Source organism: Phyllobates terribilis, unplaced genomic scaffold (genome assembly GCF_046119375.1).
Source record: "Phyllobates terribilis strain yellow unplaced genomic scaffold, ASM4611937v1 Scaffold_2__4_contigs__length_985480577, whole genome shotgun sequence".
Classification (NCBI taxonomy): Eukaryota; Metazoa; Chordata; class Amphibia; order Anura; family Dendrobatidae; genus Phyllobates; species Phyllobates terribilis.
The window spans coordinates 140,046,883-140,069,791 of NW_027362762.1; the positions used below are offsets into that span (position 1 = coordinate 140,046,883).

Sequence of the window (22,909 nt, forward strand, 5' to 3'; positions counted from 1 at the left end):
GATTTTCTGCAGCATTTCTGCATTCAAGGCCTCATTCACACATCAGTATTTTTGCATCAGTATTTTGTATACCAAAACCAGAACAGGTGTCAATCTTTCAATTATAGTTTTCCTCTGTAAGTTCCACTCCTGGTTTTGGTATACTAACACTCATGCAAAAATACTGACGTGTGAATGAGGCCTAAGGGTATAGAAAAAAAAAAATCAAAAAAACTTGTCCCCAAAATGATTTACGTTGGATAATCATAGAAAACATCTTAAGTCAGTTACACACATCCGGGTGTCATGGTGCGAGCTCGGACTGCAATGTATGGACTGGCCACAGGTCTCCTGACTAGAGATGGGCGAACCCGAACAGTGAAGTTCGAGGTCCATACCGAACACCTACTGTTCAGGCACGGATCCCAAACACGGACTTCACCAGGAAGTCCGTGTTTCTGTTTGGGTTCGCCGACCCCAACACCGAATATCGGGTGTTCCTCACGCTGTCATCTGCATGACAGCACAAGAAACCCCAGCAGCTCTGATCGGAGGTAAGATTAATATCACCGGTTAGAGCACTGCGGCTCCCACGCTGTCATCTGTCAGCTGACAGTGTGGGAATAAGGGCCTTAACATCGGATGTTTGCCACCCTGCCATGTGCATGACAGAGCGGCAAACACTGCCTCTGATCGGTGGCAGCTTAAGGAGCTGCAGAGTTCCCAAGCAGAGACTGGAGTATCTGTCCATGCTGTCGCAGAGTGCATCTTCTTACAGTCACCACTGTACTTACGAGAGCTTCAATCAGCAAGATATCTTAAGTAAACAGTATTTACTTGATACTGGTTAAACATGAGATACAATTCAGTATCACACAGTCTGTGTGCTGCTTACATAACACATTCAGGAAAGGAAAGAAAAAATACAGGAAGTAAGAACAACCAACAATTGAGAGCTTTTCTCCCACAATACAGCAAGCATATAACTTTACACACTATCGCCATCTGCTGTCTGGTTAGTATAAAGTCCTCCTTTCACTTATAATAAGTCCTAATCTGTTGTATATGCCAACACCCTTTCTCAACAGTAAGGACTTATTCAATCAAACCCAACTTTTTTATTAGTCTCTGGTGTTTATCAGCATTCAACGCCTTCGTGAAGATGTCTGCTGTCATTTCTTCAGTAGGACAATACTCTAACTTAAAGACTCCTTGTTCCTGATGATCTCTCAAGAAATGATATTTCACATCAATATGCTTGGTTCTTGGATTGACTCTTTCCATCTGAGCAAGAACAAGACATCCTTGATTGTCCTCTTTCAGTTTTGTTGGTTCCAACTGTGGTTGTCCTAATTCTGTCAACAATTGTCTTAACCACAGTACTTCTTGACTCGCATGTGCTGCGGCAACATATTCTGCTTCTGTTGAAGACAGCGTCACAATTGACTGTTTCTTACTTGTCCAACTTATTGGTCCACCTGAGAGAAAAAAAATATGTCCACTGGTAGATCTTCTGTCAGTTGGATCTCCAGCCCAATCTGCATCAACATATCCTGTTAAAATGCAATTATCACTTGTGGGTAATTTCAGCTTAACATTGCTAGTTCCTTTCAAATAACGCATTACTCTCTTCACGGCATTCCAATCAGCTTTATTTGGTTTTGATACCTTTCTACTCAGGATTCCTACTGCTGCTGCGATGTCTGGTCTTGTAACGGTCGCTAGATACAGTAGTTTTCCTATTGCTGTTCTGTATTCTTCATTATTTGGTAGAATATTTTTTTCACTGTTCATCTCTTTGAGATAATTAGTTTCCATTGGAGACTTTACTGTTTTGCATCCTTTAATCCAAATTTTTCTGTTATGTCTTGAATCATGTGATTTTGAGTCAATAGGAAACTTCCGTCTTCTTCTCTTTCTACCTGTATTCCTAGGTACTGTTTTACATTTCCCAAGTCTTTGATTTCGAAATGTTGCTTCAGGAGTTTTAGAATGTTTTCTTTATCCCTTTCTTGTTTAAAACAAATCAAAATGTCGTCTACATATATGAGTACATAAATCCATCTATTAATCAGCCTTTTTGTGTACAAGCATGGATCAGCTTTGCTTCTTTGAAATTTTTCATTTGTAAGTACTTCCGTGATTTTGTCATTCCACGCTTTAGCTGCTTGCTTTAAACCATATATGCTTTTCTGTAGTTTGCAAACTTTGTTTGGATTTCTTTCATCTTTGAATCCTGGAGGTGGTTCCATGTAAATGTCTTCTGTTAAATCTCCATTCAGAAAAGCTGTCTTTACATCCAGATGTCTCAGTTCCATCTGTTTCATTGCTGCAACTGTAAGTAAAGTTCTTATTGTAGTGTGTTTGACAACTGGAGCAAATGTCTCATCATAGTCTTCTCCATATTTTTGAGAATACCCTTTAGCTACGAGTCTTGCTCGGTATCTTTCAGCTGTGCCATCTGTTTGGTATTTTACTTTAAAAATCCATTTACATTCTATGGCTCTTCTTCCTTCTGGCAAATCTGTTAGTGTCCATGTATTTGAATCATGCATGGATTTAATTTCTGTTTCTGTTGCTTCTATCCATTTATTAGCTACTTCTTCATGAAGTTTAGATATGTCTTCTCAAGAGCTAGGCTCATAGTTTTTTCTTATGCTTGTCTTGTATGAGAGACGTTTTGGTGGTTTTCCTTTGTTCTCTCTCATTGAACGTCTTGGTTCTGTGTCTGTTTGTAGTTGTGATTCTTCACTTTCAGTATTTTGTTCTTCATTAATTTCTACTTCTTTCTCATCAGATATTTCTTCAGTTATGTCACTATTGTTTTTCTCATCTTTTGTTTCAACTGAAATCATAATGTCTTCATTTAAATCTTCAATGAATGTCACATAGTTACTCACCGTAACTCTGTCTGTTTTAGGATCTAGGATTCTATATCCTTTGCAATTTTCACTATATCCAACGAATATTCCTTCCATGGATCTGTTTTGAAGTTTGGAAAGTTTTTCTGTTGAAATGAATATAAAAACTTTACATCCAAAAACTTTTAAATGATTAACACTTGGTTTCATACCTTGCCACGGTTCATATGGAGTTTTCGTCAGTTTTCTGGAAAAAAGTTGGTTCTGTAGATATGTAGCTGTCATTGCTGCCTCACCCCGATATTTCTCTGGTAGTTTGGAATCCGTCAGCATACATCTTATCATTTCTGTTAGAGTTTTGTTTTTCCTTTCTGCTACTCCATTTTGTTCAGGTGCGTATGGAACAGTTTTCTGGTGTTCTATTCCATTTTGTCTTAAGTAGTCTTCTATTCTGTGACCTGTAAATTCACCTCCATTATCACTTCTGATGACAATTGGCTTCCTTTGAAATTTGTTACTTGATCTTGTTACATAGTCTACAAGTTTATCAAAAACTTCACTTTTGTTCTTAATTAAGTATGTGACTGTGTATCTTGAGTAGTCGTCTATAAAAGTCAACATGTATCTATTGCCTCCTGATGTAGTCACTTTCATGGGTCCACATACGTCAGTATGCACCAAAACAAGTGGTCTTTCGCTTTTCATCTCACTTTCTTTTGGAGTAGATATCCTTGTGGCTTTGGATTTTATACAACATTCACATCTTATGGTAATTGAGCAATCTGATATCTTTAAATCTTTTGTCAATTCTTTTCTCTGTAGTTCCCTTATACTGTCAGGGTGTCTATGGCCTAGACGTCTATTCCACATGTGAAAACAGTTTTTGTGATCATGTGTACATACCTTCATCTGTTCCTTTTGTGTGTCAACATGATATAATTGTTCATCTGCCTTGACTTTGGTTATCACCTTGTTTCCTGCAATAATTGCACACTCATTGTCTTTGAATTTTACTGTAAGTCCTTTTGCTTTAAACGTTTCACAGATAATAATAATCCGCCTTCCAATTTTGGAACATACAACACATCCTGTACAAGTATCTTTGAATCTTGTCCGAACTTGTTTGAACAATTTAGCATACCTTGTCCGATACCTTCTGCGGTTATTTTGCTTCCATCTGCAAGATAAATGGCTTCTTTCTTATCTAAATCAAGATCAGTAAAGAAATTCTTGTTACTTGTCATATGACTCGTTGCTGCTGAATCAATAAACCAACCAAGTGATGATTTCTTGTCTGTTACTTTAAATGGGCCATTCCAATTATTCTCACATGAATCGGAAATTGTGTTTTTTACTTTCTGTGTATGCTTTTTATGTTGTAATTTTTGTTGTTCATCTTTCCATATGGTACAGTCTTTCTTTAAATGACATTTTTTCTTACATCTGAAGCATTCTCTTGTCTCTTTATTATAGGGTTTTTTAAATTCTGTAGCTTTAAGAGCGTTTTCACTTTCCTTTTCAGTAGAAGAATCATTTCTTTGTTCTTTTCTTCTCTGATATTCATCTATTAGTCTTGTTTTCACAAAATCTAATGTAATGTCAGTTTCTGGTCTCGTCTCAAGGGCATTTATCAAGGCTGTATACGAATCTGGTAAACTGCACAAAAATATGGCTGTTACATGACTATCTTTAATGTCTTCACCAATAGATCTTAGCTGTGATATCACTTCCATCATTGAGAATATGTGCTTCTGCATGTCGTCATTTGCACTCAATCTCATACTGTAAAGCTTTCTTAATAAAAATAACTTGTGATTCAAGCTAGGTCTTTCATACAGTTTTCTTAATTCTTCCCACATTCCTTTAGCTGTTTCTTCATTTCTTATATGTATTAATTGAGCATCATACACTAATAAGCTAATGGTGGCTCTCGCTTGTCTATTCTTCTTATCCCATGTCTGATTATCTTGATCTGGTCTTTCTGTAACAATTACTTCCCATAAATCATCCTTAGATAACAACATCTCTACTTTGAATTTCCATAGCTGATAATTTTTACTATTCAGTTTAGCTACTGTGAATTTCAGTTCTGTGTTACTCATCATCTTTATATAGTCTTACTTGTTTAGAGAGTTGTACTGAAGATATTCTCCTGTGTTTCTTCTTCTTGCTGATAGTTCCTATATGTCCTGCCTGTGTTGAATTCTCTGTAATTATATCCAGCTCCTGGGATCATGAATTCCTTTGTCACTCTGTATCTGGATTTATTTCCTTCTGTTTACAGAGCTTATCAGTGTGCTCCGTTATCTGGGGTTATAAACCAGGATCCTCTTGTAGTGCGTGCCTGTAGTGTCTGGGCTTTAGTGTCTGGGTTCTGGCCTGGGTTGCCTGGGTTGCCTGGGCCCATAATCTGTCACAGAGTGCATCTTCTTACAGTCACCACTGTACTTACGAGAGCTTCAATCAGCAAGATATCTTGAGTAAACAGTATTTACTTCATACTGGTTAAACATGAGATACAATTCAGTATCACACAGTCTATGTGCTGCTTACATAACACATTCAGGAAAGGAAAGAAAAAACACAGGAAGTAAGAACAACCAATAATTGAGAGCTTTTCTCCCACAATACAGCAAGCATATAACTTTACACACTATCGCCATCTGCTGTCTGGTTAATATAAAGTCCTCCTTTCACTTATAATAAGTTCTAATCTGTTGTATATGCCAACACATGCGACTACAAAGAAGATTGAAGCTTATGCTTTATTTCAACTTCAAGAACCTCCAGTAAACACAGTAGAGAGTCACCATGAGAGGTGTATATGACGCGCCCCCTGGGCCGTGGGGTACTCGGTAGCCAGGCCGGTCGATGCTGGGGGATGTCACGGTGGCAGTGACCCGGTCCGTGACCCAGGGTGGTCAGTTAAAGGGAAAGTAAAAGGGGAATAAAGTTTTTAGAGATAATGTTCGTGACACCACCTGTGGTATGCGGCTATATGGGGCCGCCGCTGCGGTGCAGATCCACTGGAGCGGATGGTGATGCAGCAGAGTTGGTTCAGCTCTCCACAGGCAGAGTTAGGCTCCAGGGCAGTGTAGATGATTTGAAGAGTACATGTTGTCGGCTGGGACAGTGTCGTGCAGGGCTGAGGGCGCAGGTAATGAACAGACAACACATTAATAGCGGTTTCCTCTAGCTTTACTTGCGGTTTGTCAGAGCAGACCGGGGCACGGGTACTAGCTGGTAGTGAAGGTCTGGGCGGGCTGGAAGCAAGTTGGGGATCCACCTCGCCAGGTGAAGCTGTAGGCCTTCCCTCTGCTCTATTCTCTTTGGCCCTGCTGCTTGAAGCTATGCTGCGGCCCTCATCCCTGAGTAAAACATCTTTTTCCTCACCCGTATGGCAGGCAGCTCGGGCCTTCTTCAAGTGTCGCTCCCACGTTTCGGTGCTGGGCCCTATGATGCTGCTGAGCTGCCGGGCGTCTGGTGGGGCCAGGAGACCTGCAGTCTCCTGCCCTCCAGATTTACCTGCTGGGCCTTCAGTGCCCCACAGCCACGAACTCCGGTGTCCGGTTCCTTAGCACTTCTCTCCTGAGGCGAGCTTTTCCACAGCTCCCTTCCTCAGGTCCTTCCTCGTCGCTGTCCTGTCTTCAACTCCCTCACTCTTACTAACCCCACCTCCAGATTCCAGTTTCTAAGAGGAGGAGCTCCCCTTTCTGGTCTGGAGCCAGGAAAGTGTTGTATGCTGGTAAACCTGATTAGGGGTCCCCTCCTTGCTTCCAGGCAAGTCATCACTCCTTGTGAGGGAAGCAATGCCACTGTGGCAACCGGACCCCTGGGGTGCCACATTCCCCCCTAGATAAATTCAGTACTCCCGGACTGAGGATACCTTTTAGAATTAACAATTAACAACAATAACAATTCTCATTACCAACAATTTACAAAGTCTCAAAAAGCAAAGATCACAAAAACCCAACCAAAATTTGTAGCAGTCATTGCGGCGCTTAGTCTTTAGCCACTATCCGGGAATTGTCTTTTTCCAGGCACTTGAAGGTTGGCTGGTGGGAACCGCCTCAACCCACTTCGTGTATCGTCCCTGGGCGTGGCTTCAGTGCACTCTGTCGGTGGGCCTGGTTTTCGGCCATGCCTGCGGTTTATTTTCAAGGCCAACACTTAACTTTATTCAACATTGTCCTGACCACACCTAGTCAGTCCTGTGGTCCAAGTGTCCATGAATTTAATAACTATATCTTAACGGTTGCAACTATATACTATACCCTTTTATTTTATTACACTTTAGTCCTTATAACGAGCAGGGAGTTGACCTATGGTACTACGGGTTGATCTACGCAGTACATTTGTTGCCAGTGACCTACCCGGGTCTCTAGTGTCTACCGCTGGTGTGGTGGGTGCACTATTCACTACGCTTCTTGTGGACCTATGTAGTACTGGTATACCAGATTGCCTTCTGCGAACTCCTATACTCACCGTGGGACTGACATATTCACCGCTAGCAGGGGGTAGATTCACTTGTTCCACTGCTGTTGTGGCATCTGTTGCTGGGGCCCACTGGTCTCTCTGCTGTTCTAGAGTCTCTCCGGCTTCCGGTGAGGCTACTTGGGGAAAGGTCAGGACAGGTACCACGATTGCTTGGTTCACCTGCGTCCAAGACCGGGGAAATTCTCCAAGGATGGTTTGTACAGTCTCTTCCGCCTTTTCTGTGGGTTGGGGGCTGTTTTGATCTTCCCCTTGGTGTCTCAATTGATCAGGGCATATCTTCAGATGGTCTATTGAGACTGCTGCTGAAGTCTCTCCTCCATCTTTACTGATGAGGCATATCTTGGTGTTGTCAAAATTTGAAGGTAAGATGGTGTATGGCTCAACCTCCCACTGATCATCTAATTTGTGAACTCGTCTCTACCTTTTGAGTACCTGTTCTCCCGGTGACAAGGGAACTGCAGGTGCATGCTGATTATAAGTTCTTTCCTGCCTCTGTCTCGCCTGGGACAATCTTCTCTCTACACATTCTTGCACCTTGCGGTATTGTTGTTGCCGCTCCGTATCCCAGTCTGCATGTGGTGATGTCACCTCAGGTGTTAAAACTCCCATGTCTAGGTTAATGGGTAACTTGCCAGGTCTTGTTCTCATCAGGTAGGCGGGTGTGCAGTTGCTGGAGTTCACCCGGATGTGGTTATATAGGTCTACCAAATCCGGTAACTTCTCTGGCCACAGGCTACGCTCTTCAAGGGGCAGCATCTTCAACAGGTCTATTACTACCTGGTTTATTTTCAAGCATAACCCATTGGTCTGGGGAGGATACGGCATCGACCTTATTTTATTGCAGCCGTACAGGTTACAGAATTCTTGAAACACTTTAGGTAACCGTGCGGGCGACAAAAGTGTTGTTGAAACGCTTTGGCTGCTGTCTTAGCCATCTGATCTTTCACTGGCACTACTACCAGGAATCGGGAGTAGTGGTCTACTATGGTGAGAGCGTAGACACAGCCTGACCGGCTTGGGGCTAGCTTCACGTGGTCCAAGGCTACAAGTTCAAGTGGTTGTTTGATGATTATGGGCTGCAGGGGAGCCCTCTGGCTATAACAGTCTTTCCGTCTCAGTTTGCATGGGCCACATTCTCAACATCATCTCTCGATTGCATTCCTCATGCCAACCCAGTAGAATCGCTCACGTAGCAGGACTTCCAACTTCTTCCACCCAAAGTGTCCTGCTCCATCGTGGTACGCCTCTAAGACCATTGGCACATCCCGCTTCAGGACTACCAAGCTGACGCACCCCCTGGGCCGAGGAATACTCGGTAGCCGGGCCATTCAATGCTGGGGGATGTCACGGTGGCAGTGACGCAGCAGAGTTGGTTCAGCTCTCCACAGGCAGAGCTAGGCTCCAGGGCAGTGTAGATGATTTGAAGAGTACATGTTGTCAGCTGGGACAGTGTCTTGCAGGGCTGAGGGCGCAGGTAATGAACAGACAACACATTAATAGCGGTTTCCTCTAGCTTTACTTGCTGTTTGTCAAAGCAGACTGGGGCAGGGGTACTAGCTGGTAGTGAAGGTCCGGGCGGCCTGGAAGCAAGTTGAGAATCCACCTCGCCAGGTGGAGTTGTAGGCCTTCCCTCTGTGCTACTCTCTTTAGCCCTGCTGCTTGCAGCTATGCTGTGGCCCTGGTCCCTTAGTAAAACGTCTTTTTCCTCACCCATATGGTTGGCAACTCGGGCCTTCTTCAAGTGTCGCTCCCTTGTGGCGGTGCTGAGCCCTATGATGCTGCTGAGCTGCCGGGCGTCTGGTGGGGCCAGGAGACCTGCAGTCTCCTGCCCTCCGGATTTACCTGCTGGGCCTTCAGTGCCCCACAGCCACGGACTCTGGTGTCCAGCTCCTTTGCACTTCTCTCCTGAGGCGAGCTTTTCCACAGCTCCATTCCTCAGGTCCTTCCTCGTCGTTGTCCTGTCTTCAACTCCCTCACTCTTACTAACCCCGCCTCCAGATTCCAGTTTCTAAGGGGAGGAGATCCCCTTTCTGGTCTGGATCCAGGAAAGTGTTGTATGCTGGTAAACCTGATTAGGGGACCCCTCCTTGCTTCCAGGCATGGCATCACTCCTTGTGAGGGAAGCAATGTCACTGTGGCAACCGAACCCCTGGGGTGCTACATATACCTAACATACAGAGCTCTACTATGCACTATATGGAGCATACTGAATGTACTCTAGTTATCGGTGATTATATTACAAAAGTTCTTGCCCTATTGCCCCAAAGTTATTACATTCCTTCCATTTTATGTATGTGCATTGTTTCTATTACAGTAATTAGGCCTCATTCAGACTTTTTTTTTTTTCGGCCTACGAGAAAAATAAATGGACCATATGGCAGATCCAGATTTCATCCAGTTTTAGTCTATGTCTATTTTTACCATCAGTTTAATATTTGTTTCTCTCTCGTTAAAAAACCCTTTTCCTACCTATTAAACTGTAAAGAAATGGACAGCACTCGTATGACACACAGATGGCATCCATTCTCTGCCTATTTTTTTTTCTAATGGATTCCTTCCCTTGTATGCTTAAATAAGTTGTCTACTACTTTATATGAACCCCCCAATGTATCCCCACGGGGCCCAGAAGTGTTTTTGTAAATACTTTGCAGTACCTTTTCCGCCTCTGAGTGGCGCTATCGCTGGCCGTTCAGAGGCATCACGTGACCTGTCACTGATGGCACGTCAAGTGAGGCGTGACATCAGTGACACGCTCCCCGCGGTGGACGCAGGGCTGTGGGCGGCGTTATTCCCCGCGTCACACCCAGCATCCACCGCGTGCTTTCCCAGTGAATTAGGAGAGAGAGAGCGCGCGGTGGATGCCGGGTGTGACGCGAGGGGTAACCCCGCCCACAACCCAGCAGACACTGGTAGAATGCGGAATAGGGACCCTCGGCTGCAGCCTGGACTTGTCATGATGTCAGCGGATGTCAGAGCCGGCTGCAGCCGGGGGTCACGTGCTGCCTGTGAGAGGCCACCTATAGCGCCGCTCACAGGCAGAAAAGGCACCACAAGGTATTTAGAGAAACACTTACGGGCCCTGGAGGAATACATTGGGGGATCATATAAAGTAGTGGACAACCCCTTTAATTTCCACAATTAGATAAAATACACCTAATTTTTTTGTAATTTGCAAATTAAAAATAGACATGAGAAAATGCACCTAGACTATAATGGGGTGAAATACAGATAGAAGTCGTATGTGAACAACGAATATATCACTGAGGCCTCATTGCGATGTTTTATAATGCTGAATGCCGAAAATGAATGTAATTTAGCTGATTGACATGTAAACATAAATTCAATTAAATATACTGTGTGAATTGTTCCATCATTAGTGTTTTACACTGGCTAAATATTCTTTCATGTGACAAGAGTGGTTTCACACCCTCATTAATCTCCTTTTTACTACATGCACTGCTCTGCAATCATTTGTATGGGCAGCACGGTGGCTCACTGGTTAGCCACCTTGCAGCACTGGGGTCCTGGATTCAAATCCCACTAAGGACAACATCTGCAAGGAGTTTGTATGTTCTCCCCGAGTTTGCGTGGGTTTCCTCCAGGTTCTCTGGTTTCCTCCCACACTCCAAAAACATACTGATAGGGAATTTAGATTGTGAGCCCCAATGGGGAAAGTGCCGATAATGTCTGTAAATTGTCTGGATTGTAAAGTGCTGGGGAATATGTTTGCACTATATAAATAGAAAAAAGAAGAAAAAGAAGAAAAGAGTTCTGTATGTGGAGATTAATGCTGTTTACCTGGTCTTGACTCCCCAAAAAGTAAAGAAGTAAATGAGAAGCAGAAGCGATTCAGATGATCTTCTTTCTAAGCATCATTTACGTTGGCACTGTTACTTGTCTGCATAGTGGCAGCGACATTCAGTACTTGAGAGTATAAATCTGGCCCGAAGTGATGAGCATGCATCAATGCCTAAAAGAGAAGACCTAAATGGAGACACCAAGATTAGGTGCAATTTTACAGCCATTTCATACTACTAGAATATAGCAACATTTATTGTCATTTTTATGAGTCGTTATACCCAAAAACTTTACATTATGGATTGGTTCAGTAGATGGTGGAGAATACAAGCGTTGCAACTTTAATAAATATACTACGATGATTTAGGTTATAGGGAACCTGTCAGGTCACCTCACTGTTTGAAACTGCCATGATGCGAGGCGGTACAGATAAATTGTTGGCCTTGAATATTTGAAATTGTTTATTCACCATATTCTAATGATTTGACCCCATCTGATTAATTATTATCCCATTCCAAAACTCAAAGAATCCTTGAAATTACCAAAATTTACAAGATGATAATTGATTCTGTGCAATCGCGGTTTGCAGAACAGGATAACAAGTTTTTTTTCTAAAAGATTAGAAATGACTTTTTGATTGAGGGATTAAATGTATGGAGTGGAAATGTGATTTTGATGAATAAAATAGTATTACTTAGAAAACATGTTGCTTTTTCTATGCTCATCCAACTATACAGTATATCAATACTCCCTCGTATATATACATATACTGTATATGCCGAGAGTAGCATTGTAATAAAGTCTTTGAAGTTCCAGACTAATTTTTTGTCTTTTGTAAAGGCACTTTTATTTTGCAGCTTGCCATATGTCAAATGAGCCAGGGTATAGCTTCTCCCAAAATTGTCCTTACTTGGATCCTATAGTCACTTCATTCCTGGACCACTGAAAATCATGCCCATGCTCGCAGCTTGCCCATGCTACCAAGCATGGTGAGACTGACATCCTTTATACACTCCACTGTACAGTAGGACTGTCGACACGTCACGAGCAACGAGCCCAATGTAAGTCTATGAGAAACTCGAGCATTTTTCAGGCGGCCCCCCCCCAGTGGTCTGCAGAGGGCCTAAAAATTGCACAAATCGATGGGAACAGTGCTCAAATTACATGGAAACAGCATGGGGAAGACCCCTGGAAGCATCTCTGACTCCCAGATCACTGCTGTCAGCAAAGTGGTCAGAGTATTACGCCACTTTTACGGACTCACAGTAAAACATACAAAAACAAAACCAAAATGAATTTTCCTGGGAAATATGTTAAGGAACATCCTTTCCAGAGTAATGACTTGTATATAAGGCAAAATAAATAACCAAAAACAAAAATACTCCTCCACAACTTGGACTATGTTCACACGTAGCATTTTTTATGCGTTTTTGCACTTTTGAATTGCTTTCAACCAAGACAAATGCATTCACCAGGAAATGACATTTTAACATTTTACAACCTTATCTGGCCATGTGGTATGTGACACATCATCAGACACATGCATACAGTGCTGAAAAGACATGGGAACAGCATGGGGAAGACCTCTGGAAGCATCTCTGACTTCCAGGTCACTGCCTAAAAGTGTGCCCATCATAAGTGATCCTTGGCGCAAGCGAAGATGCCTCCCGCCATGCACCTGTCATTGCAGACTTGCAACAATCACCGTCCACGTCCTTGTCACACTGCAGCGCTCAGTTATCCCTACCCACCCACAGGCTGCAATACTATACTGCCAGATTTCTGGGCAGCTCTTTGCACTTGAAAAATGGCCTTTTAAGCTTGTGGAGGCGGAAGCTTTTCACAACCTCATGTCCATACTCGGTCCCCAGCCGCCACTATATTTCCCGGTTTCGCCTCCGCCTTCCACAAGCATGGGTCCCACAACATTACCTGTGCCCTCCCCAGTGCACTTACTGGGAAGGACCGCCTAACCACAAACACGTGGACAGGTGAATGTGGCCACGGACAGTACGGAGCCAGTCCACAAATTTTTTGCTGAGAGTTGTATTTAGCTCGGTGAAAGGCCTTGCATAGTGGGAAACTGTATCTACCCTGTGTGTCATTTCTCCCAGGAAGTCCTGTAATTGAGCTTGTTGCAGAAGCAATGGCAGCCCATCCAACATCAACTGTCATCAGCCGGCTATGCTTTGTTGTTCTCATTATTAACAAGTGGGTCTCCTATACTGTTATTGCGTATCCAGTGACTGCAAGGGCTGCCAGAAATTTGGACGCAACCCAATATCCCTTTGAAGAGACATAGAGGAGGGTCTCAATAAAAAAAAATTTCCGATTATAAAGGAGCGGGTCTCCTATAGTGGTAATGCCCATGCTGTGACTGCAAAGGCTGCCAAAATTTGGGAAACACACCACTAAAAATTTAAAGACACAAAGAACAGGGCTACAGTAACAAGGTACAACATGTTCCCATTAGAAAGGAGAGGGTCTGCTATACAGTTATAGGGTATGCAGGTGTAGCACCCTGAGGACTCGGCTGCTACAGGGGTATTGTACCTCGACCCAGAGGTGTGGTATTCCACTCCCGGGTAAGGATGGAGTGTGGGACTGAGCTCAGTAGGCTGCATGCACTACATACATCCCATTTCCGGGGGACAGAACTACGGTACTCCCACCAAGTAAATGTGCAGGTACGACAGCGTCTGTCCCTGGCTGGAGTGGGAGGGGGGTGGAACATCCCAGTAGTGTAGGGGCAGATAGGGGGAGTACTCTGGGTAAAGCTAGGAGCTCATTGGGTGCTAGTCACCTGGGCTCACACATAGAGGGAGTATATAAGGTGGGCACCATCTTAGGACAGGGTCGAGGTCAGTCTGAGGAGGAGCAGAGCAGAGGAGCTCAGCCAGGAGGGCTGACAGGGAGCTGTGGCTCCGGCTGGGCCCAGCTCCAGAGCCAAGCCTGCAGAGGAGAGAGGAGAAAGAAAGGCCCAGAGTGGAAGACCAGAGGGAACCCTAAGAACCCAGAATCAGACCAAAAAGGGTGAAGGATTGGCGCACACGGGTACCGGAACCCGCACTGGTGGAGGCCACTTATCCTCAGCCAGGAACCGGAGGTCGTGGTCAAGATTTGTCATGACCCTCACCAAATCCACCAGAAAGGCACACCAAGCATAGGGTCAGGGAACCCAGAGGAGGTTTGACCACTAAGAGACCCGAGGGAGCCGGCCAAAGGTGGATCCCTGGTGGGAATGGCCAGAGACAGAGAGGGAGAAGGGAGCTCAGGACCACGCTCCAGAACTGCCTGGGGGTTAGCCGAGTCCAGGACCTGGTGGACGCAGAACGGCTCGGGTGGTCACTCAAGGCCAGAGTGACTGAGAGAACACTTGTGAGTAAAACCCCTGAAACTGCATCTCCTGACTCTGACTCTTCTTACTGCACCGTCACAAACCCCCTCATCTTCACCTGCTGCCCTGAGGCCATACCCCTCCCGTTGGGGGTTATACCACCACGCTGCACATCCTTATACACCTGGCCTCAGTGGACTGTTCTGCAGCGGCGGCTTCAAAGCCGCACTCAACGGGTGGCGTAGTCGATCAAGTTAACATCTACTGCCATATACTGCCACTTAGTTTGACACCCTGGGCACGGACTGGGTCACCGCCACAAGGACTACTACCCCTACCCAGATCCGGCTCCGGGTTTCCCCTGAACATGGCCCAGGGGGCGCGTCAACTTTGGCGTAGTCGGCAGGATAACGTGCCCGCAACCAACGGGTACTGCGTGCCTGAAGAAAAGTTTATCTGTACCGTAAAAAGAAGTCTCCCGCCAATTCCGGAGGGTCCCCGCCATCGGACGCCATCACGGGTCGTTTCCCGCCGGATGCCCGCCATCTGCAGCTTTTTCCCGCCATCTGGGAAGATTTCCCGCCCTGGCAGAGCGGACGCCATTATGGGCGTGCCAGAGGGTGGCAAGAGGCCACCTCCCATCGTGGGCCAGGACCAAGAATGGCGCCAAAAACGAAGACCGCCCCCACCCGCAGAGACTGCAATGATTGAGATGTCCATCAGCGTGGGGGGTCTGCCCCTGGAACTGACAATCACCAAGTTGCCCCAGGACCGCCCTCAATGGGGGCGGATACAGAACAAAAGAGCGAAGATGGGTGCAGCCTGGAGGAGTCTGGAGGAGCCGTACCCGGAGATGGAGGGAGAGGCAGGCAGCACCGACCCTGTGGTCAGGAGCCTGATGCAAGCCACCACCCCACAAGACCTGGTGGAGATCCTGGCACAGCTCCCCCGAGACCGGGAGCGTGCACAGACCGCGCTGGAGGGCCTCGCACGGAGGATGGCCCAGGTGCAGCGAGAAACGCTGACGGAATGGAGCAGGGAGATGGCCCAGCAGGCTGGAACCCGCCAGCGGAGCACACCACCCGCAACGAGGAGCACGCCTGCCCCTGAAGAGGATGCAGAAGGGACGGAGGCCGGAGACGATGCCGCAGAGGGAGCTGAAGAGACGGAGGCAAGTAAAGGGGACGTCACTACCCCAAGCCCAGCCACCGTAAGCCTACCCCCGCTCCCCGTCGCAGAGCCCGAAATCCCACTGATCGTGCCCGTTGCCGCACCGCTACCGCTCCAGACTAGGCCAAAAGCAGGAGCCGCGACCACGCCCCTTGTGACGTCACGCGCCTCAACCCTGAGCGCGGCCAAGCAGGAGACGCCACCGGCCTGGTCGCAGGGCCGAGTGCCCCCGGGCGCCGCAGTACCAACAGCGCCCTCTACTGAGCCACCGGCCTGGTTGCAAAGTCAAGTACCCCCGGGCGCCGCCGTCTTCACGGTGCCCTTTACCTTCAGGGTACCCCAAGCCTGGTCGCAAGGCCTAGTGATCCCAGGTGCCGCTGCCACCACCGCGCCCTCAACCTCCACAGTGCCGCACCTGGGTGAAGACTTGGTAACCCAGCATATTTGCCCGGATGGGCAGCCTTTTGAGTGGCCACCGGAGTACTACCATCCCCGACTCCGGAAGGAAAGGCCCCTGGATGAGCCCCTGATCCCGGCTCCGGCGCCTGCCAAGATCACCCCACTCTCGCTGGAGGAAGCGCAGTTTGCGTGGGACCCCACTGGAGGAGACCTCATCGGGTTCACTCAAGAGACCCGGGCGGCTGCAGCGGAGCGTGCAGAGTGCTGCCGGCAGCAGTTAGAGGTTTTCGACCGGGAACGGCGAGAGAGGCGGGTCCGCGAGGAGCGGCTGCAAGTGAAGAGTGCAGAGCAGAAGAGCCGGACCCGACGGAACCCCCGTGCAGCTCACGGTCCCCGTGCCACCGGGACTGTAATCAAATTCCAACTGCAGCACGGTTGGGGCTTCATCCGGGATCACCACACGCCAGGCGACGTCTTCGTGACCCGCAGAGATGTCGAGTCCCACCTGCCGGAGGGACACAGAGGTCGTGACCTATACCTGGGTGACGAGGTCACCTTTACCCGGCACCAATGTGCCAAAGGACCCTATGCCCTTCATGTACACCGGTTGACAGAGGAAGAGCTGAGGTGTCAGGAGGAGCAAGAGGACCCGGACGGGTCTGAAGGATACAGGGAGGAAACATCAGGAGGACGCCGTTATTAGAGTACGGTAAAAAAGAACTGTATATAGTTACCCGTCGGGGTATGAGAACTGTTATAAGTACTGCTGCTAGTTAAAATATAGTCCCCGTTGGGACCAGCGAACTGTTACCCGTGTGTCCCTATCCCTTAACAGGCTGAGGACTGTGAACAGCCATTCCTTTTCCCCACTGGCCGAGGACTGAGAGCGGCCACCTCCCCTTGTATATAGTTGCGCTTTCTAAGGCGCCCCCTACTGGTTTTATAGGAAAACTGTTTTTTTTCTTAAACTGACTGTTGCACTTTTACCTGGTCACAAGCGCACAGTGGCCAGTAACTCAAAGAACATTATTATGAAAGAGTTTTATATGAAAGAAAAAGTTTATCTTGTTTAAATCTGATAATGTTTAATGTTTTATATGTTCTTGTATGTTTTGAAAAAAATTGTATGTTTTTGGATATTTTATTCTTTTACAGCCCGAGGACGTGCTGTGATTTACCAGGGGGGAATGTAGCACCCTGAGGACTCGGCTGCTACAGGGGTATTGCACCTCGACCCAGAGGTGTGGTATTCCACTCCCGGGTAAGGATGGAGTGTGGGACTGAGCTCAGTAGGCTGCATGCACTACATACATCCCATTTCCGGGGGACAGAACAACGGTACTCCCACCAAGTAAATGTGCAGGTACGACAGCGTCTGTCCCTGGCTGGAGTGGGAGGGGGGTGGAACATCCCAGTAGTGTAGGGGCAGATAGGGGGAGTACTCTGGGTAAAGCTAGGAGCTCATTGGGTGCTAGTCACCTGGGCTCACACATAGAGGGAGTATATAAGGTGGGCACCATCTTAGGACAGGGTCGAGGTCAGTCTGAGGAGGAGCAGAGCAGAGGAGCTCAGCCAGGAGGGCTGACAGGGAGCTGTGGCTCCGGCTGGGCCCAGCTCCAGAGCCAAGCCTGCAGAGGAGAGAGGAGAAAGAAAGGCCCAGAGTGGAAGACCAGAGGGAACCCTAAGAACCCAGAATCAGACCAAAAAGGGTGAAGGGTTGGCGGACACGGGTACCGGAACCCGAACTGGTGGAGGCCACTTATCCTCAGCCAGGAACCGGAGGTCGTGGTCAAGATTTGCCACGACCCTCACCAAATCCACCAGAAAGGCACACCAAGCATAGGGTCAGGGAACCCAGAGGAGGTTTGACCACTAAGAGACCCGAGGGAGCCGGCCAAAGGTGGATCCCTGGTGGGAATGGCCAGAGACAGAGAGGGAGAAGGGAGCTCAGGACCACGCTCCAGAACTGCCTGGGGGTTAGCCGAGTCCAGGACCTGGTGGACGCAGCACGGCTCGGGTGGTCACTCAAGGCCAGAGTGACTGAGAGAACACTTGTGAGTAAAACCCCTGAAACTGCATCTCCTGACTCTGACTCTTCTTACTGCACCGTCACAAACCCCCTCATCTTCACCTGCTGCCCTGAGGCCATACCCCTCCCGTTGGGGGTTATACCACCACGCTGCACATCCTTATACACCTGGCCTCAGTGGACTGTTCTGCAGCGGCGGCTTCAAAGCCGCACTCAACGGGTGGCGTAGTCGATCAAGTTAACATCTACTGCCATAGACTGCCACTTAGTTTGACACCCTGGGCACGGACCGGGTCACCGCCACAAGGACTACTACCCCTACCCAGATCCGGCTCCGGGTTTCCCCTGAACATGGCCCAGGGGGCGCGTCACAGGGAGTCCAACGGCTGACCAATTTTAGGAAAAACACCATTAAGAATTTAAAGACCCACAAAGCAGGGCCACAGTAACAAGTACGACATGTTCCCATTAGAAAGGAGAGGGTCTGCTATACAGTTATAGGGTATGCAGTGAGTCCAACGGCTAACCAATTTTAGGAAAAACCCCACTAAGAATTTAAAGACACACGGAGCAGGGCCACAGTAACAAGGTACGACATGTTCCCATTAGAAAGGAGAGGGTCTGCTATACAGTTATATGGTATGCAGTGAGTCCAACGGCTGACCAAATTTAGGAAAAACCCCACTAAGAATTTAAAGACACACAGAGCAGGGCCACAGTAATGACAAATTCCCATTAGAAAGGAGAGAGTCTCCCATAGTGTTGGCCTATGCAGTGAATGCAAGGGCTGCCAAAAATTTGGAGGCACTTCAATGCCCCTTGGAAGAGACGTGGAGGAGGGCCTCATAAAGAATGTTCCCATTAGAAAAAAGCGGGCCTCCTATACTTGTAATGTATCGCAGAGTGCATCTTCTTACAGTCACCACTGTACTTATGAGAGCTTCAATCAGCAAGATATCTTGAGTAAACAGTATTTACTTCATACTGGTTAAACATGAGATACAATTCAGTGTCACACAGTCCATGTGCTCTTACATAACACATTCAGGAAAGAAAGAAAAACACAGGAAGTAAAAACAACCAACAATTGAGAGCTTTCCTCCCCCATTACAGCAAGCATATAACTTTACACACTATCGCCATCTGCTGTCTGGTTAGTATAAGGTCCTCCTTTCACTTATAATAAGTCCTGATCTGTTGCATATGCCAACACCCTTTCTCATCAGTAAGGACTTATTCAATCAAACCCAACTTTTTTATTAGTCTCTGGTGTTTATCAGCATTCAACGCCTTCGTGAAGATGTCTGCTGTCATTTCTTCAGTAGGACAATACTCTAACTTCAACACTCCTTGTTCCTGATGATCTCTCAAGAAATGATATTTCACATCAATATGCTTGGTTCTTGGATTGACTCTTTCCATCTGAGCAAGAACAAGACATCCTTGATTGTCCTCTTTCAGTTTTGTTGGTTCTAACTGTGGTTGTCCTAATTCTGTCAACAATTGTCTTAACCACAGTACTTCTTGACTAGTGTTGAGCCACCCCCGTAGTGTTCGAGTTCGGTTCGGTTCGTCGAACACCCGTGTGTTCGCTGAACTGTTCGTCGAACTGTTCGTCGAACACCTTCGAACACCGTTAAAACCAATGGCAGGCAAACAAAAACACATAGAAACACATAGAAAACACCTTTAAAGGTGTCCAAAAGCTGACAAACTGCTCAGAAGACATAACTAACACATGGAAAAGTGACAAGTACATATAGTCATGCGAAAATAAAAGAGGTGGAGGAGTAAAAGGAGGGGGAGACACAGATATAGGCATGTCATGCCCTTCTAAAATCCAAAAAGTGAGAAGCCGACACGGCCAGTCCGCTCCTGCCCGTGCCACCTCCGTGTCGCCGGGTTTGTGCCAGAGCCGCGGTGAACCCTGACGGCCAGCCCCCCTCTCCCAATACTGGTGCCTGTCCGCTGGTGGGTCGAGCGAGCCCCCCTGTGGTGGAGGCAGCTCTAAGCTTTTTAATTTAAATTGTCTCTCTAATTTGAATGAATACACTTTAAATCCATTTACAAGGATCTATTGGAGGGCAAGTCTCATGCCAGCAGCCGCGGTAATTCCAGCTCCAGTAGCGTCCACTAAAGCTGCTGCAGTTAAAAAGCTTTTATAAGGATCGAGCTCGGCTGTCCACTGCAAGGCATCCTACTGCCAGTCCCAGCCCCTATGCCTTGGGGTGCCTCCTGATGCTCTTCACTAAGTATCCCATGGTCCCGAAGCATTTCCTTTGAAAAAATTAAGTGTCTAAACTACAGGTGCTGTAGCTTGCTTAACAGCCGGGATAATCCGCTGACTAGCAGACACTGCTACTAGGCACAAAGTATTTCCTGGGCTAGATGCAGTAAAAATTTGTAATTAGATACTCTCGTTGGATGCTGAGAAAGCATTCCATAGAGTCTCCTGGCACGCCATATATGATTCTCTTAAAAAGCTTGGGGTAGGGGTCTAGGGAACCCTTTTATAGCCAAAATCACGGCCCTGTATCGCAATACGTCACCTAGGCTGAAGATAAATGGAACTGTAGCACCCTGAGGGCTCGGTTGCTACAGACGTATTGCACCTCACCCAGAGGTGTGATATCTCACTCTCAGGTAAGGATGGAGTGTGGATCAGGACCCGACACCTGCATGCATTACACCACATTGCCGTGGGGCAGGGCGACCAATATGCCCCTGAGATGGGCACGACAGTCCCTGTCCCTGGCTGGAGTGGGGGGAGGGAACACTGAGGAAGGGGAACCCTGTAGTGCAGGAGCAGGGAGGAAGCAGTTCCTGGGTGCATTGAGAAGGGAGTATAAAAGGTGGGCACCATCTTAGTTCAGTGCAGAGAAGTCTGAGCAGAAGTGGCAGGGAGCAGGGGCTCTGCATGAGCTCTGCTCCGGAGGCGGGCCTAGTAACAGAGGCCCAGGCCTGGAAGAGGGAGAAGGAAGGAAGAGGAGCGGAGAAGGCTCCAGGAACGAGGAATGAAGGGATCCCAGGGGTGCAGACGGGCGAGTCGCCACCGCACGCCCGAATTCATCTGCGTGGAGGGGTCAGGCCAAAGGGGGAGACCGGTCCCCGAACTAGTGGAGGCAGGAAACGACCCTCAGCTAGAAACCGGAGGCTCTGACATTTTATGTGGCGCAGCCCCTCGCTACACCCGCTAGGAAGGCACCACATAGGGTCAGGGAAACTGGCGCCAAGTTTACCAAGAGGAGGCCCGAGGCAGCCGGACAGAAGTGTTGGTAAGAAAGGCCAGACAAAGGACACACAAAGGGGGTCCTGTGAAGTGCTCCAAAGTTATCTGGGAGTTGTCTGAGCCCCTCACCTGGTGAGCACAGTACGACGTGGGCAGCCGTTACCTGCAGTACCCAGTACGACGTGGTCTGGATAATAAGAACTGTGAGTAAAGGCCCTGGACTGCATCACTGACTCCGTGTCGTTACTGCTGCTGCCCTGCACCATCACCCCCATCCTCCGCATACACTGCCCTGAGGCTATACTCCTCCCGTGGGGAGTTATGCTACGCTCTGCTGCACCCACAACACCAGCCTCAGCGGTCTGCCCTGTAGCGGCGGTTCACTCTGACCGCAATCCACGGGTGGCGTAGTCGGACATTTAAACATCAAAACCACATAAATAGTTCCGCCACTGGTTTGACCGCCCTGAGCCACGGAACCGGGTCGCCGCCACGAAGACTACAACCACCAGCATCCACCAAAAAGGGTCCGGCTCCGGGTGTCCCAAGGCCCAGGGGGTGCGTCAGAACATTTTCATCACCTTTCACAATCACCAATGGGACAAGGCAGGGATGTCCTCTGTCCCCTCTCTTATACATCCTAGTGACGGAGCACCTGCTCTCATCAATTCGCCATAACCCCAATATTAGGTGGATTGAGGTGGGAGGCACCGAGTACAAGTGCTCTCTATTTGCTGATGATGTCCTAGTATATATCACTCAATCACATATATCCATCCATGCTGTTATGGCTGAAATAGATCACTTTGTTACATGGTCAAATTTTAAAATCAATGCAGCGAAGTCTGAGGCCCTCGTTGTCTCCCTCCCCAAATCCATATAGGATTCCATCCAGTCCAACTTTCCCTTTGCCTGGCCCTCACAGGGTATCAAATACTTAGGAATTCCTACTTAAAGAGACCTCTCCCATCTATGTTATCTTAATTTTGGGCCCTTTATTGAACAATTCCATACAGACCACGGTTGGCAAGTTAGAACTGTAAGATTCACAACGTGAACCACTGGTGTTTTGTGGAAAAGCACATGTACACTGCGTTCCAAATTATTATGCAAAAAGTGTTTAGGAGTGATAAGGGAAGAATTTGTTTGTTTGTCAGTTAAACTCATTGATGGTGATGTGTGTCAGGGCTCTTTATATCACTGTAAGCAATTGCAGACACCTGTGCTAATTAGTTTGGCAGGTGTGTCCAATGAAAGGCAAGACTACTTAAGAAGGCTCTCTCACATTATTAAGCAGCCTACATTTTCTGCCAAAATGGGAAAGAAAAAGGATGTGTCGGCTGCTGAGAAGCAACAAATTGTGGAGTGTTTAGGTCAAGGCATGACTACAATCAACATTGTGCGATGATCAGGATGAAGTGTCTTGGCAATCAAGAAGTATGTAGCTGATTCACAGTACACACGTGTGCGTGCTGATAAGGGCAAATTGAGGACTCTATCCTACAGGCAATTACGTCAGGTTGAAAGAGGAGCGGCCAAAAAGCCTTGTCATAGCAGCAGACAAGTTTTTGAAGCTGCTTGTGCCTCCAACGTCCCCCAAACAACAAGAT

General features: G+C 47.3%; 1 long non-coding RNA gene across 1 annotated transcript in view; it reads right to left on the bottom strand.

Moving 5' to 3' along the window:
- The window catches only part of LOC141250210 (uncharacterized), a 191,108-nt gene that overhangs the window by 82,118 nt on the left and 86,081 nt on the right, over positions 1-22,909 (bottom strand). The window contains exon 2 of the long non-coding RNA XR_012312552.1: positions 11,136-11,321. This is a non-coding gene — a long non-coding RNA (uncharacterized lncRNA). The remainder of the gene's footprint in view (positions 1-11,135; positions 11,322-22,909) is intronic.